The sequence below is a fragment of the Diceros bicornis genome, chromosome 31 (genome assembly GCF_020826845.1).
Source record: "Diceros bicornis minor isolate mBicDic1 chromosome 31, mDicBic1.mat.cur, whole genome shotgun sequence".
NCBI classification, from domain to species: Eukaryota; Metazoa; Chordata; class Mammalia; order Perissodactyla; family Rhinocerotidae; genus Diceros; species Diceros bicornis.
The window spans coordinates 42606782-42622728 of NC_080770.1; the positions used below are offsets into that span (position 1 = coordinate 42606782).

The 15947-nt window shown below is 41.1% G+C and overlaps 1 long non-coding RNA gene across 1 annotated transcript; it reads right to left on the minus strand.

Annotated features, from left to right (window-relative positions):
• Positions 1-239: 239 nt before the first annotated feature.
• Positions 240-3244, minus strand: LOC131395846 (uncharacterized). The gene is made up of 3 exons (XR_009216381.1): positions 3158-3244; positions 553-672; positions 240-270 (listed from the first exon to the last, which is right to left on the minus strand). It is a non-coding gene; the product is annotated as an uncharacterized LOC131395846 (long non-coding RNA).
• Between the last annotated feature and the right edge of the window lie 12703 nt (positions 3245-15947).

Genomic DNA, 15947 nt, shown 5'->3' on the forward strand with positions numbered 1-15947 from the left:
GTGGGGCCAGAGAGCTTCTCTTGGTAAGGAAAAGGGGCCCCCAGATACCTGTGGTGGCTTCTGGTGGCACAGGTGATGATCAAGTATGCAGGGACGTGGTGGCCAGCTCGGGAGCTGTGGAGAGGGCTGTCAGCAGGGAGGGACAGAGTGGGAGGAGCCCCGAGGCTCACCCGGGCTCCAGCACTGGCTGTCTCAGGACCACCATTCACAGGTGAAGCATAAATGAGAGTGAGGGGAGGGGTGACTGTGTGAGTAGAGGGATGAGCAAGCCTGTGGATGAGAGGAGCCCGAGAGAGAGAGATAGGTGAACAAGAGTGACTGAACTCGGAGGAGAGGCAGATAGGCAGAAAAATGGGCAGATGGATGGGATACCTGGAAAAGGAGGACCAAGGGCGGCGCTTTAGCAGAATTAAAGTGAAAACCACGTGGGGTCAGAATGTGGTGGAGAACAAGTCTGTGTCTAAGGCTTTCTCACACTGGGCTGGGACTCTCCACCAGAACCCGGGAGGGAGAGAAGGGATGAATTAGGGCCCTTCCAGGTCCTTCCCTCACCAAGGACAGCAGGTGAAGGAGAACAAGTGCTCCCAAACTCCAAATGCAGATGGGACCCAGGAGATCAGGGCCAGGAATACTCACTGTTGGTAGTCGGGGCCACGGCTCCATAGGTGTAACCTGTGGAGAGAAGGCGAGAGGAGCTGAGCAAGAGTTGGAGTGAACATAAAGAATTAAGGGAGAGGAAGGATGTAGGGACCTTTGTGGGAAAAGCAGAGGGGAAAGCAGCGGGGACGAGTGGAGGGGTGTTCAAGGGGAAGGCAATGAGATGGAAGGTGGCTGGACCCAGTGATCACACAGTGATGAGAAGACTGAACCCAGACCAGGAGGATAGAGAGATGGATCATAGCTCACTTTAGAGCAATGGAGGGAACACAGAACTCTGACTGGGAGAGACAGTGTGGCTGTAGCACAGCCCCTCACCACTGACGTAGAGGCTGTCCCAGTCCAGGGTGAAGGAGCCCAGGTGGGTGACGCGCTGAGTCTCATGGCTCAGCTCCCAGTAGAGTCACTCTCTGTCCAGCCCGGGACATGCTGGGGTCAGAGTGGACGGTGCACATGATGTCCACCCCAGTGGCTGCCCCACCCTTCTCAAGCCTGGGGGAGGAAGATCATGGGGATGTGGAATACTGAGCAGGGTCGTTCTGGGTGTGGAAAGCGAGAGAGGGGAAGGGAGGAGGGTAATGGAGATGCTGAAGGGGCTGCTCTGATGCCTGGAGGGGCTCTCCTAGGTGTCTCCCGTGTGAGACAACCCCCTCACAAGTAAGGCCTGACTTCTTTTAGGATGTGGAGGAGGGGCCTGTGAGTGGCAAAGAGGGGTGAACACACAGACCTGGGTGAGGGGGCGCCTGCAGGTCTGCACGGACAACAGTGAGAACAGTCAGTGCCCTGTGCCATCTGACACATGCAGGCAAGAAAGTACCGTTATGTTCTCTCGGTTCTACACTCCAAGGTCTTTTCTTTCTACTTCTTTCCTACTCCACAGCCATCACCCAGGCCTAGGGAACAATCATCTTATTCTTAATCTTATTGCCAGCACCTCCCATCTTGCCTATTAAGTCTTCATTCTTAACCATGAAGTCCATTTTAACCCACATGCTTAGACCAAACGATAATCACATCATCCTTCTACTCGCATCTCTCCAGAGGGTTCCCACTGGTCTTAGAACAGAGTCCCAGTCACCCTTGATCTGGTCCTGCCTGTCCCCCCTCGCCGGTGTGGCTCACACCCCTACCCCTGTGTTGACTCGGCTCAGCCATCCTTCTTCTCAGTTCATGGACACACCAGGCTCTCTGCTTCAGGGGTGTCCTCATGCGGGTCCCTCTGCCTGAAACGTTTTCTTGAACACACTCCCACACCCTCACTCCAGTCTAACCCTCCGACCAGCTAAATCCAGTCCCAACTCCAGCTCTCAAGCTAAATATCAGCCCTTCTCAAGAGGGCTTCTCTGCCCCCTCAGGTTGATTCCCCTTGTGCCAAACTCCCACATCACTCTCATCATTAACTTTTCAAAATCCAAATTCCCAAATACAATATAAATTCCATGGAGGTGGGACAAGGTCTCTCTGGTTCTCCAGGTCCCCATGCATGTGGCCCAGGGCCTGGCTCATGAGATGAGGAACCATCCCGGTTTGTCTAGGACTGTCCTGGTTTGAACACTAAACGTCCTGTGTCTTGGAAAACCCCACTGTCCTGAATAAACGAGGATGGTTGGTCACCATTAATTATACACTCAGAGACTATCTATTGCATGACAAGCACACATTCCCCTCAAGAACATCACAGGAAAGCTAGAATGAAAAAGGCACACACACATACACACACAATTAGAAGAGGTCAACAACTAAATACAAAATTACTTAACAAGATTCTCTGCAACGTGAATCACCAGACCGTTATTTCAGAAAAGTTTCAAGAAACAAAGTTAATTCCCTTTACAAGGCAAGGTGGAGAGGACAGTCTTTTTGGAGACTAGCGCCCTTCCCTTCAATCTACAGTGTTGCTTAGTACTCCTCCAAATGATTTGGAATGTCATAAAGAAAAAAATGCTCAAAATGAATCTGGTTACTGGCAAATTCAATTTTAAATTTGTTATTAATACAAAGAAGTTCCAATCATTTTTTTCCCTGAATGCTCCTTTATTTCAAATTTATGTGGAGGATTTATAGGACTTTAGAAATCAAATTGAATGGGTCTAAGGAATGTTGCTGAGTATCGCTGCTAATATTTCATGGGATGTCTTCTAATACTACATACACACGCAAAACATTTCTGTAGTTATATTATATATAAATCCTGACTTTTGAGTATTATGCAATGCAAGTAAATCTATATTTTCTACTATAATACACATTTGCAGTTATTTAGGTTTGTTTCATATGTTTTTATTTGCATATAACTGTACTTACTGAAATATTTACCACACAGAACCACACACAGTTTACCATCTTTCCATCCATCAAACATCAATAATTTTTCTCAAGATACCTTCACTCTCAGTGACTCCAGGTGGTGACAACCCGAGCCCAGGAAAGCTCACTAGCAGGTCTTCTGCACAGCGGAGGCTGCCGGAACCTGTTGGTACCAGGTCCACAGGGTACTCACCTGGTCACACAGAAATCCATGGATCAGCGAGGACAGGTGGCCCCTGAGCCTGGTTTCACCTCAAACTTGAGGTCCACGGATGCTTTTCGTGTCTGAGGGGGGAAAAAAAGTGCAAACAAGCTTTTGAGGCCTTTTATAGGGTGTTGGATGGAAAGGCCAACCCCATTCACTTTTCTTTTTTTGTATTTACTGATTTAACTGTAAGTGTTGGCTGTGGCTGGATTTTCCCGATTCCTATCCAGCCGTCTGCTGCTCCCCGAGATGGGAGAAAGCAGCTTCGTGCTGTGTGCACTTGAGTCACTCAACTCACTTGGCTGGACAGAGACTTTTTGGTGACTCTGGACCCTTTAAACAAGCTTGTCATTTAGGGACCCTGTAAGGGACTCGCTGACTTGTCAACAATTTCCACACTTCATTCAGGGCTCGGGAGATTTTCAGGCCCTGGAGCAGGTTTCCCAACCTCGGCACAATTGACATTTGGGTCCGGATAATTCTCTGTTAAGCCGTCCTGGGCCCTGGAGGACGCTGAGCAGCATTCCTGCCTCTCCCTCTAGATGCCAGGAGCGCCCCCATTAGTAACAACCCAAACATTGCCTCCAGAAGCGGCTAAAGCCCCCTGGGGACAAAATCACACGGAGGACGGTGACGGGGACTCTGAGGAGGGGACGGTGGCGCCCGGAGCCAGGAGGAAGAGCAGCCTCGGGGGCCCTAGCGAACAGCCCTGGGGAAACGGGGCTCCGGGGGGACGGAGGGACGCCAGGCCCTGACAGGGCTGCCCGCCGCCCAGGCCCCTCCCTGGACCGCGACTGGAGCCGGGACCGCCCGCCGCTCACCGAGCCCCGCCCCTGAGGGCGAACATCCACGGGAATGTGGTCCGCGCCGAGAAGACGGAACACACCGCACAGAACGCCCGCTCCATCCATGCCGCCGCCCGCGCTTCCGGTTCCGGTCTCGGGTGGGCGTTCGGGGAGGACGAACGTTTGGGGGCTGCGGGTTGAGGTGGCGGGCGGGGCGAGGCCGTGCACCCCAGCCTCACAGGAGGTGTCTAGTTTCTAGAGTGAGTGAGAAGCTGGAAAGCGGGCTGGGTCACCACCAGGGACAGGGACAAAATCTAGGGGCGGGGCTGTGTGCGGGAACCAGTTCTAGGGGCGGGCTGTGGGCGGGACAAGGCTGTGAGTGACAGCAGGCCGGGGAGGCAGTTTTATGGGCGGGAACAAGGGTGCAGGCAGGGCAATGAGCCGGGACCAGGCTGTGGGCGGAGGCAGGCCCAAACGTTGTGGGCAGAGACCAGTTCCAGGGGCGGGAAGAGGCGGGGGTGTGGCTGGAATAATTCAGGCAGACTTCACAGGGGGAGGAAATCAGCTCCAGGGGCGTGGCTGGAGGCGAGGCTTTCCGTGGACCCCTAGACTGTACAGGTAGCTGGATGTTGAACAGCTGTTCTTCATTCCTTTCCCCACCTTTACACAGCCTCATAGAATGATGTGCCCATATTCAGAATTCTAAATTTTTTGTGTGTTTCCTGTTCTTAATTTCGTTAAAAAATTGGATCATATATTCACATTTCTCTACAACTTGCTGTTCCAAGCCAGTAGATAAGGATATAATGCTATTTTAATTTTAAAAATCTGGGGGGAGGGAGGCCTACATTGTAGATGCACGTATAGGAAACCTTCAAAGAGTGGTGCAAAGTCAATAAAATATTCTCACTCTACCACTGTCTCCCGGGACTTTTGCACAGAGATAAACATCCTTTCCTCCTCTATCCTTCCAGACATACTGTGTATATGTGGGACTGTGTATATGTTCAAGCCCAAAAGGGATGTCCCCAAGCAAAACCTGAAGCCCATGAATTGTCTCATGCATCAGAAGTTAATGAGAAGAGATTTAAATTTCTGGTGGAAGGAGATGAACCAGTGATGAATCCATAGGAAGACAACAAAGAAACAAGAGAATTTTACCATTTAAAAGGTCAAAGGAAAAAGTGAGAAAGAAAATGTATTCATACTATCTGACATCGCACATCTCTGGATAAGATTCATATGCTATAAAATAGTAAACACTTATGTCATAAAACAGTAGACATTGAATTTTGATTTATCCTAATTCATTAAATAGTTATATTGGGCAAGGGGAATTATGTTTTTAACATATGTAAGAACTCTTCGTGCTGATTTTTTCAGAGAAGAAATAAACTATAAATAGTCAAAAGCTGAAAAATGAAAAAGCTGTATGGGTAGCTAATTTAGAAATATAGATTTTCAACCAGAAAATTAAAGAAATTGTTTTTGGAACCAGAGTCAAGAGTGGGGAAGGTAGCTTTTCATTATAAGGCTTGGAGTATTATTTGAGAGATGTGCGTATACATACACACAGACGCACACACACGGGAGCCTGAATTTGTATTCCAAAGGGATCATCAAACTCTACAAAGAATTTGTAAAAAGGATTCACTTTACAAGAGTAGAACGTATTTTGAAAACTACAGACTTCAAGCATTAAAAAAGCTGTCATCATCCCTGTGGAAAAATGAATGGGGCATCACTTTCCAATCCACATGTTGATAAGCATTTTACATACATTACTCTTGAGTATTCTCACAGCAACCCATAAGGAAGATGGTATTATCTATCTCCATTTTGCAGATGAGGAAATTGGCGACAGCATATTGCTAAAATTTTCATATAAGTTCTCAATAGATATTGTTTTATGTTAAAATTGTTTATTGAATTTTCTTTTCATTAATAAAATGATATGTGTCACTCTTACAAATAAGCAAAGACTGTGTAAAAACAATTTAGCAAAACGAAAGTTTTCTTTTGATATAATTAAATATAGCAATCACTTTATTATTTTTCTGCTGTCTGCCTCACATCTACAAAGATGGTTCCTATCCCAAAGGCTTACTAGAAAACTCTACTAAAAATCAAGAATCAGGCAATACCCATATTATGCAAGGTTCCTGAATACATGCAAAAAAGCCATTATAACAAATTTTTGTACAAAAATCTTAGATCATTCATGAACTGATAACAACACAAATCATGATTAGGCAAGGTATTTCTGTAGAATGAAAAATATTTAAACTTTAGACATTTAGAAAGGTAGTTCATTACAGTAACTAATGTGTATAAGAAGAATTTTTTCAAACTCACTAAGTGCCAGGAAATCATTTGACAAAATGCACTGCAATATTATTCACAATAACCAAGAGATGGAAACTACCTAATTGTGCACCCGTGGGTGAAAGGATGAAGAAAATCTGGGGCATCTATACAATGGAATATTATTCAGCCTTAAAAAGGAAGGAAATCCTGTATTCAGAATTGCTTGCTTTGATCATTTCAGTAGCCATGTGCTTTCTTCCTTAGTACCCTCTGATCCATTCGCCAACCAGGAACCAAGGTGATCCTTTTACAATGTAAGTGCCACAACATCTAATGGATCCCGAAAAGAGATTTTGGAGGTGGACTGCCTGTGTACCAGCTGTGTGACTTTGGTCAATTATATAACCTCTAATATTCCTCATCCATACAATAGAGGTTAATAGTATTGTCTCCATGGCATTGTTGTGAGGATTAAATGAGTGAATACATGTCAGATGCCTAGAAAGTGCCTGGCACATGATAAGGCATCATGAAAAATTTAACTGTAATTATAACCAAATTAAATATTGTGATGGCCTATTAATTAAGTTGAACCATATGAAATTTCTAATATTCAACCATTTTGACCCATTATTATTGTTGAATAAATGACAAAAGTCTAGGCAGGTTTGTTAGAGTCAAAAAGGATTGGATAAATGAAAATATTATTAGAAAAAATAAGCTGAAATAGATTGCTTTGCAATTTACAAAGCAGTTTCTCATACTTTGTTTCATTTAATCTCTATAGAATGCTTTTCAGGGTATTATTACCACTGTCTCTGAAGGAGTAACTGACTTTCCCCAAATCACACCACATTAAATAACACAATTAGAGTGGAAACATCATTTCAAGTATAAATCCCATATGATATTTTTTTCCCTTCATAATATCATCGGTCCTCTCAAGAAAGTGATGAAATAATGCTGATTCATAAGAACTTATTCTTAAAGAGACATACTCTCAGATGATAAACACTATGTCTTTGAAACAGGGGTGTTGCGAGAAGAAAGTTGGGACCCACGCTTTCTGGGTTTTCAAGTCCATGATTAGACTTCTGGTAAACAGTCAAAGAAGGGAAAGGGTGAATAATAGTCCAGAATGAAAAAAGTTTGACGTATATGTAACTTTATTGATCACCTCAAGATTCTCTTTTTGTTTATGGTCTGTGTCACCCTACTAGAATATAAATGCTCTTAGGGTAGATCACTGCTATCGTGCAGCAAGTGGTAGGCGCTGAGTAAATATTTATTAAAGGAGTGAAAGTGGTCTTGAATACATCTGCTGTTTACTCACCAGAGAACAGCCTCATAGCAGGCAAATGGCATCATTAACAAAATTTTAAAAATCATATCCTTATTAGCTTGTAACCATGGATACAAGGCTCCCATTTATTTCATACTTTCTAAGTACTTAAGCATTCTGGTGTATTAGGGAGTGTTTCTACAGCCTTGCTGTAAAATAAAGCAAGACTTTTTGGCCCATTGATTGCTGTTTCCAGCAGGGCCCATCTCTATACTTACCTCTAAACAATTAACTATAGATTTGTTATCCCAATGAACAGCGATTTGGTATGGAACCTGTTTTATCAGTGTCATGCGAAAGTAGACATTTGATATGTCTTTAAGGGGTGATATGGATAATAATGTTGATGCAGAAGAAGACAAGTGAAAATTCTCTCTGGTCTTTGTCAAGTGCATCTGGGTGAAGGGTATCTTGTTGTCACTGGATTTCAGAACTCAAAAAGACTCGTCCAACTCTTCATGTTACTGGTGAAGAAACTGAGGTCTAAAGAGGTTGAGAGATTTGACCAAGACTAATTCCTGGGACTAGAGAAAGATCCTCTGATTCTCAGCTGGCCACATTGTCATAAGATCTCCAGCTCGAAACAGCCAAGAGAAGCAAGTCTGTTGATTTCCAGGCAGAAATGATTCCCCTTCATGTTTTTACTTTTTCTCCCTTAGATGTCTGCTCTGCCCTGACAAGGAATTTATCTGATGTTTACACTACACTTAAGAAGAGGAAAATGCTCCTGGCAAACACTTGTGATTCAGTGTGGCACTGGAGAGCACAGTCATGAAAAAATGAGAATCAACAGAATAAGAGGTAAATAATATTAGAGAAGAAGAGAAAATCTATTATTTTAGTGGGACATAACTTATAAAGTTTAGAACTGGTAAATAAGTGCAGTAATGTATAAGGAAGCTAGATTCCTATATGAACCATCAAAAATACTGTTACATGAGCAAGAATTAGTTTAAACATGTAAATAATTATTCCATTCATAAGAGCAATGAATGATTTAAGAAGAGTAGTTAAAATAATTGGAACTACACATTAGTTATATGAAGAAGATTATAAAGAGATACAAAGTGTGTAAAAGCTCTGATTAAATGGAGAGATATACTATACTTGTGATTGAAAACAGTGTTTCAAAGATATCAATTTTCCAAACATTATTCAGATTCCATATGCTTCAAATCAACTTTTAAAATGATGTAGTGTTTGTTTTATAGACTAAAAGATATCTATTTGTAAAATAAAACATTGGACCATCAACTAACATTATTCACAAGTAAATCATTCCAAATGGATTATAAGGGCTAAAATTAAAAGTAAAAATCCCCTGCGTATAACAGTGGTGGATGACAATATAGAAGAATATCCATAATCTTAAAATTAGTGAAGCTATTCTTAATATATATGCTTAAAGATGTTTGGTTGAAAAGAGGAAGGAGAAAGAGTAAGATGGAACATGATATGGTCTCTGATTTTCTTTCAGAGACTTAATCTAGAGAAAAATATTCCAGTCTATGATATTGGATAAAGAAATAGAAATCTGTGATAATTACACAAATAATGAGAGGACATATATAAATGGTAGAATTATGTATCAGTTAGCTTCTGCTGTATAACAAACCAACCTAAAATTTGGTGGCTTCAAATAAAAATAGTTTATTTTTTCTCAAGATTCTGTGGGCTAACTGGGCAGTTATTTTGATCTGGACCTATTGGTGGCTCAGCTGGGATTGGCTGGTCTAGGACGGCCTTACTCACATATCTGATTGTTGACTTGAAGTCACCTGGAGTAATGGAGATGTGCAGTCTATCTAGACTCATTCACATATTGATGGCCTCAGGCTTCCCAAGGGCAGACAGAGAAGGACAAGTACCAACAATGAGCAAGTGTTTTTCATGCCTTTGCTTATGTCATTTGCTAATGTCCCATTGGCCAAAGCAAGTTACAAGGCCAAGTCTACCCAGAGTCCACGTGGGATGCTACGACCAAAGAGACAGTGGGAGAAGACTAATGTGTGGCCATTTTCGCAATCTTTCACACATAATTTTAGAGGAGAATTAGTATGAATGTTTTTGTATTTGTTCATTTGAATGCCCTAGGAAAATTGTACAAAGCCAAAAGAAACGTAAAGCAAAAAATTAAGTGGAGATATAAGGTAAGTTTAGTTGGTACTTAAAGTGGATCTGCAAAAATGTGGTAGTTTATTTTTCAAGTGTAGGCAAGTTCTTGTGACCTATGAAAATAAATTACATTTCGATTATTTTCTCGCTGAATGTGTTTTATTCGTTAATACATTTGATGTGTTTCTCTCTGGCCTTAGGAAAACAACGTAGCACTTGGGAGCAAAGATGCAGCCTAATAGCCCCACACTGGAGGCCAAGATGGAGCAGACATCTACAGCCACCATGACCTTGCCCTTGGTGCTGTGGTAGACGGGGAGGAAGGTGACCCAGACACTGCAGAACACCAGCATGCTGAACGTCAGGAACTTGGCTTCATTAAAGGTGTCAGGCAGGTTCCGGGCCAGGAAAGCCACAGTGAAGCTGCCCAGGGCCAAGGAACCCAGGTATCCCAGGACACAGTGGAAACCAGTGACCGAGCCCTTGTTGCACACGATGAGGATGTGGCGGTGTTCAGAGTGTGCATGTGTGTCAATGAAGGGAGGAGAGGTTCCCAGCCAGATTCCACAGAGACTCAGCTGGATAAAGGAGCAGATGGGAATGATGAAGTTAGGTTCCTCTGACACCAACCACTGCCTCATCCTTCTCCCTGGTGCAGTGACCTTGAAGGCCACAGCCACAGTCATAGTTTTGGCCAAGACACTGGAAACAGCCACAGTAAATACAACTCCAAATGTGATTTGTTGAAGAATGCAGGTGGCTGTCTTGGGACGACCAATGAAGAGTAAGGAGCAGAGGAATCAGAGGATGAGGGAGATGAGCAGGATGTAGCTGAGAGTCCGATTATTGGCCTTGACTATGGGAGTGTCTTGGTGCTTCACAAAGACCCCCAGGACCACAGCTGTGAGGACAGAAAAGCACAGAGCTGTGCAGGCCAGGGCCATGCCCAAGGGGTCCTCATAAGCCAGAAAGGTCACAGCTTTTTTGAGGCAGCAATCTCACCCTCTGTTGACATACTGATGATCTGGACACTTCACACACTGATCCATGTCTGGGGAGAGATGCAAAGTGTCCTGAGTCCAGGTTCAGTCATTCTCTCTCATTTGCATGCCCCCAAAGAAGGCATTGGGTAAGTTTAGCCAATTATCTTCCTTTGTTGCTCCAGGCATCAAATAACAGAATGCTCTACAGAGAACCATTCCCAGTTAATACTGCCCATCTTATTTATGATTAAGTAAGCAAAGCTATTATCCTTCTCAGTATTTATCTTGCATATTCATGAAAGCACTTTTTTCTCAGCAGAAAACCAAATGTCCTCCCTGTCTCTCTGAGCTATACCCCTGTAAGCTATGGCCTAGGTTTACTCATTCAATGAGCAAGCAGTTATTGGAAAACCTCCATGAGCCAGATAATATGCTACATTCTAGGGAAACAGAGATGACCAAGTCATAGACCTCATTCCTCGGGAGTTTTAAAATGAGACCATTTCTACCATCTAAAATGATCTCCAAAACATTTCATCTTGATTTCACTTCCACCACTTCTGTTAAGATTTTAGTCACTTCTCTCCTATGTTACCACAAGATCTTTTTACTCTGGTTCCCTGCCCTTGTCCTGCATCACAAGTGACACTTTTACATGTAAGTGGGATCATGTTTATCCTCCATTAAAAAATCCGACAAACTCTTAGGAAGACCAAAAAGACTGTATAACCTTGGTCTTGCCTACCTCTACTACCTCTGCTCTGATTTTTAAGATTCCCAAATCTTCATGTGGTTCTGAAACTGTTCCGTGCCCACTCATCCCTGCAGGTATCAATACATGCTTTTTCCTTCTACAGGGGCATTGCTCCTTCCTCTTTATGTCCCTTTAAATTCCCTCACTTTTCACTTTTAGAACTACAATCTGCCTGATAACGTTTTCTGTGGATGGTGTGAGTTAGGGTTGGCGAGTCATTGTCTTCTCCATGAAGACAGCCAATTTACCCAACATGGTTTATTGAAAAGTCTTTCATTTTCCCATTCCTCCTCAGTGTTTCCTTGTAAATCAGACGTCTATACGCGAGTCCCTATATGAGCAGCTTGTATCTGAACTTACCATTTGGTTCCGTTGATTTACTTGTTTATCCTCTTGATGAACCTCCTCTACTGTGATGCTGTAATACTTGATGTCAGGTACAGTAAGTCCTCCCACTCTATTCTTTGTCTTCAAGATTTTCTTAGCTAAGTTTTTCCTTTATCATTTCCATAAGAATTGTATCAATTGTAATTTCCACAGAACGAGTCAGCATTTTAGCTGCAATTTTGTGGAAGCTGTAGATTAATTTGGACAGTTTTGATATCTGTAGAATTTTGAGTCTGTTCAGTCACGAATTTGATTTATCCCTCCACTTCTTTCAGCCTTCCTCCATTTTTCTAAATGCTGTTCTATAAATTTATGGACAAAAATCTTTGGAAAGTCTCATTAAAGTTATTTCTAGGTACTTCATACTTTAAGATGTTGTAAATGTCATTTTTTAAAATTTAAATTTTGAATGCTTATGACGGGTAGATGGAAGCAAAACTTTCTATATTAACCTTGTACTCAGCCACCAATAAACTCAGTTAATACCTTAATTTATATGGTTTTTACATTTATACTATAATATCATGTGAAGATAACATCAATTTTACTTCTTCCTTTGAAGTAAATTATTCCTTTTATTTCTTTTCCTGCCAATATTGTATCAGACAAGACCTCCAGTCTAACGGCTTATAGAGGCAATGATGTTGAACATTTTTCTCTTATCCTTGCTTTCAACAGTGCACCATGAAGTTCCATTCTGTGAATACTGTGTATGGGAGTAAGAGAGTTTCCTTCTGTTCCTGATTTGGTAAGTGTTGTTTCTGTAGTTGTTGTTTGTTTTAAAATATGAATAGGTGTTTAATTTTACTAGTTTTTCTTACAGTTATTGAGATTATTATTTCTCTTTTTTCAGAGATTAGTGTACTGAATTACATTGCGTGAACCGAATTTGGTCATGATATGTCCTTCTTATAAAATATGGCTAGATTTGGAACCTTGATTTGATTTGATGTTTTTTTAGTATAAATGAATTTAATCCAAGAAAGAGAGTGGCCTGTAATTTCCTTTCTTGCAATGATTTTGTTAGATTTTGGTAGCAATGTTAATCTCGTCTCTCAAAGTGAGTCAAAAAGTTTTCAGTTTTTCCTATTCTCTGGAAGAGTTTGAGTAGATGTATATTATTTTTTTCTTCAATATTTGGGCAGATTCATCAGCTTTGTACCAAATAAATAGCTTACAATAAAAGTTTGTAGAAATGTTTTAAAGGATGGTCTCAATTTCTGTAATAGGTATGGCAATATTCAGATTTTTCATTTTTTCTTGAGGCAGTTTGGTAACTTTTATTTGCCTAGAAATTTGTGAATTTCCTCTAAATTTTCATTGTATCAACATGATGTTATTTATGTTTTCTTCATGTTAAAATTTTTCCATATGATCTGAACAGATTACTCCCTTTTCAGCCTTGGTATTATTTTGTTGCAATTTTTCTCTTTTTTTGAACACTAGTACTAGGATTTTATTGAGCATATTTGTCATTTATTAGAATCTAATTTAGTTTTATTTATCCTTTTGATGTTTGTCTTTTATTTTGTTAACACTTCCTCTGATATTTATCATTTTGTGCTTTCTCTTTTCCTTGTGTTTACTTTTCTGCTCTTTTTATAGTTTGTGATGAATGCTTAGAACTTAGAAATTCAACCTTTCTTTATTTAAATATACACAATAATATATAAATATATATAATCTAGGATTATACATTTCTCTTTAAGGATAGATTTAACTCCACCCCATAAGATTTGATGAATAGTATTTTTAATTGGAAATACATTCTAATTTCCATCATAGTATACTCATTAATCATCGGTTGTTTACAAGTGTATTTATTAATCTCCAAGCATGTAGGAATTGAAGTTAGTGGATGTAGTGTTCTTTAGATGTGCATATGGAACATATACCCAAACTTACCACACGCCAAATGTGCACGTGGAAGCTTTATCCAAATTGACGATATGCCAGACTATATCATCAATCTCAGTACATTTCAAAAAAATTGAAATTATACAAAAGATGTTGTGAAATTAAGCTTCACATCAATCACAAAAATAAAATTAGATAATGCCACCATTGAGGGGATTCCAGTATTGCACCATTTAATATCATAAATCTGAGTAATTCCAAGATGTTAATTATTGTATGAAAAATCTTCAGGGTTGGTTTTCCGTCCCTCTTCTACTTCATGACCCAACTCCCAAACCCACATTGTCTGTGTTCTACACATGTTGAACCTTTTCTCAGCTCCCTAGAATATTAAATGCAGGGCTAATTTGTCAGTTTCTGCCATTTCTAAGAATTCCACCAAGAATTTAATTCGCCTTCATTAGTCTGATATAATACTAATGCTACTGCCTCTATGAATAAGTCCATGACACTTCCCTCCCCACAAACATATATACTATCACTTATTTCATCCCATGGGTCTCTGCGTACCTATATTGCAGCCCTATGTCACCACCTTGAATTCACATCACTGCATGTTGTCTCCCCTACTCACCTGTGAACTGGAGGAGATTAGAAAACAAGCTGTACCATAAGCTCATTGTACACCATGTAAATACTTACTTCTTAAATCAAACACAACCTTTCTGAGCTCCTGCTCTGTGCCAAGAACAGCACCAGACACTGGAAAAATAAAGATTTGTTCAATGTGATCTAAATGTAGCTTTAAAGAAGATGAAAATTAAGGACTTAGAATACCATGTGTTAGATTCCATGAGAGAGATTTAAGTTAGTTACTGTGGAGTGGTCGTAAAGGGTTTCCTTGAGATCATAATGCCTGTAATGATGCTAAAATGAGACAAGCAAGCTAGTTCAAGGTAGAGAGAGAGAGTATCATTTTGGGAGGAAATATTATTGGCTATAAAAGTTACATTACTAAATGGAGGAAGGCAACATTTTGACACTGCAGTCCTCATCAGAGCTTTTCCGTTTCTTTGGGAGAACCGTGCATACAAAAGAGAGGTGGAGAGCCAGCCCTGATAGCCTAGTGGTGAAAGTTCAGTGCTCACCACTTCGGTGGCGTATGTTGGTTTCCTGGTCATGGAACCACACCATCTCTCTGTGAATTGCCATGCTGTGGTGGTGGCTCACATAGAAGGACTAGAATGATTTATAACTAGGATATACAGCTATGTACTACAGTTTTGAGGACAATAATAAAAAAGCAAGATTGGCAACAGATGTTAGTTAGCTCAGGACAAATGTTTCCCTTCAAAAAAAAAAAATAGAAGTGGAGAATGTCGCTGCAAGGCATATACTCACCTATCTCATTGGAAGTCACATTCTCTGGGCTGGGAATGCAAGCAAAACAACAGGCAGCATTGCTCTCTTGAGGGCTCTTCCTGAGTCCCGGACTGCAACTCTCACTGCGTGCAGAGTGTGGAGTCTGGAGAAAATCAGATAACACTTGGTAACAGCTGTGACTTTTACCTAATTTTCAAGTAACTAGAGTGTTTTAGAGTATTGGGCCTTAACAAACTTAATCTTGAAATATCTAAATCCAATTCATTGGTTGGACGCCATGCTTATTGTATGATATAAAACACTGGTACACCTCAGAAATACTGAGGGTTTGTTTCCAGAGCACCGCAATAAATCAAATATTGCAATAAAGTGAGTCACACCAATTTTTTGATTTCCTAGTGCATAAAGAAGTTATGTTTACACTATACTGTAGTGTACTAAGTGTGCAATAACATTATCTCTAGAAAACATGTACATAACTTAATTTTTTTTAAAAAATTATTCCTTAAAATTACTAACCACTTTCTGAACCTTCAACAACTTGCAATCTTTTGCTTATGAAGGTCTTGCTTCCATCTTGGATTGTTGGTAAATGAAAAAATTACTTCAGTTGGAAGTGAATTGTTAAATTCCCATATGTGGCCCTTTATGAAGCTCTGAGGGGACACAAAACTCCAACAAGATTTTGGTTATTCATGTGTGGTGTAAGTAATTGTGATTGGGTTCAAGCCACCTCAGTAATTCCCGTGTCCCACTCAATCACCTCCTCAGACAAAGACAATTCTTGACCACGTGGAGCATGTTGGGAATATTCTCCTACTTTCACCTTAAGTACTAGACCTTCTGTAAAATTCCAAAAGTTGAG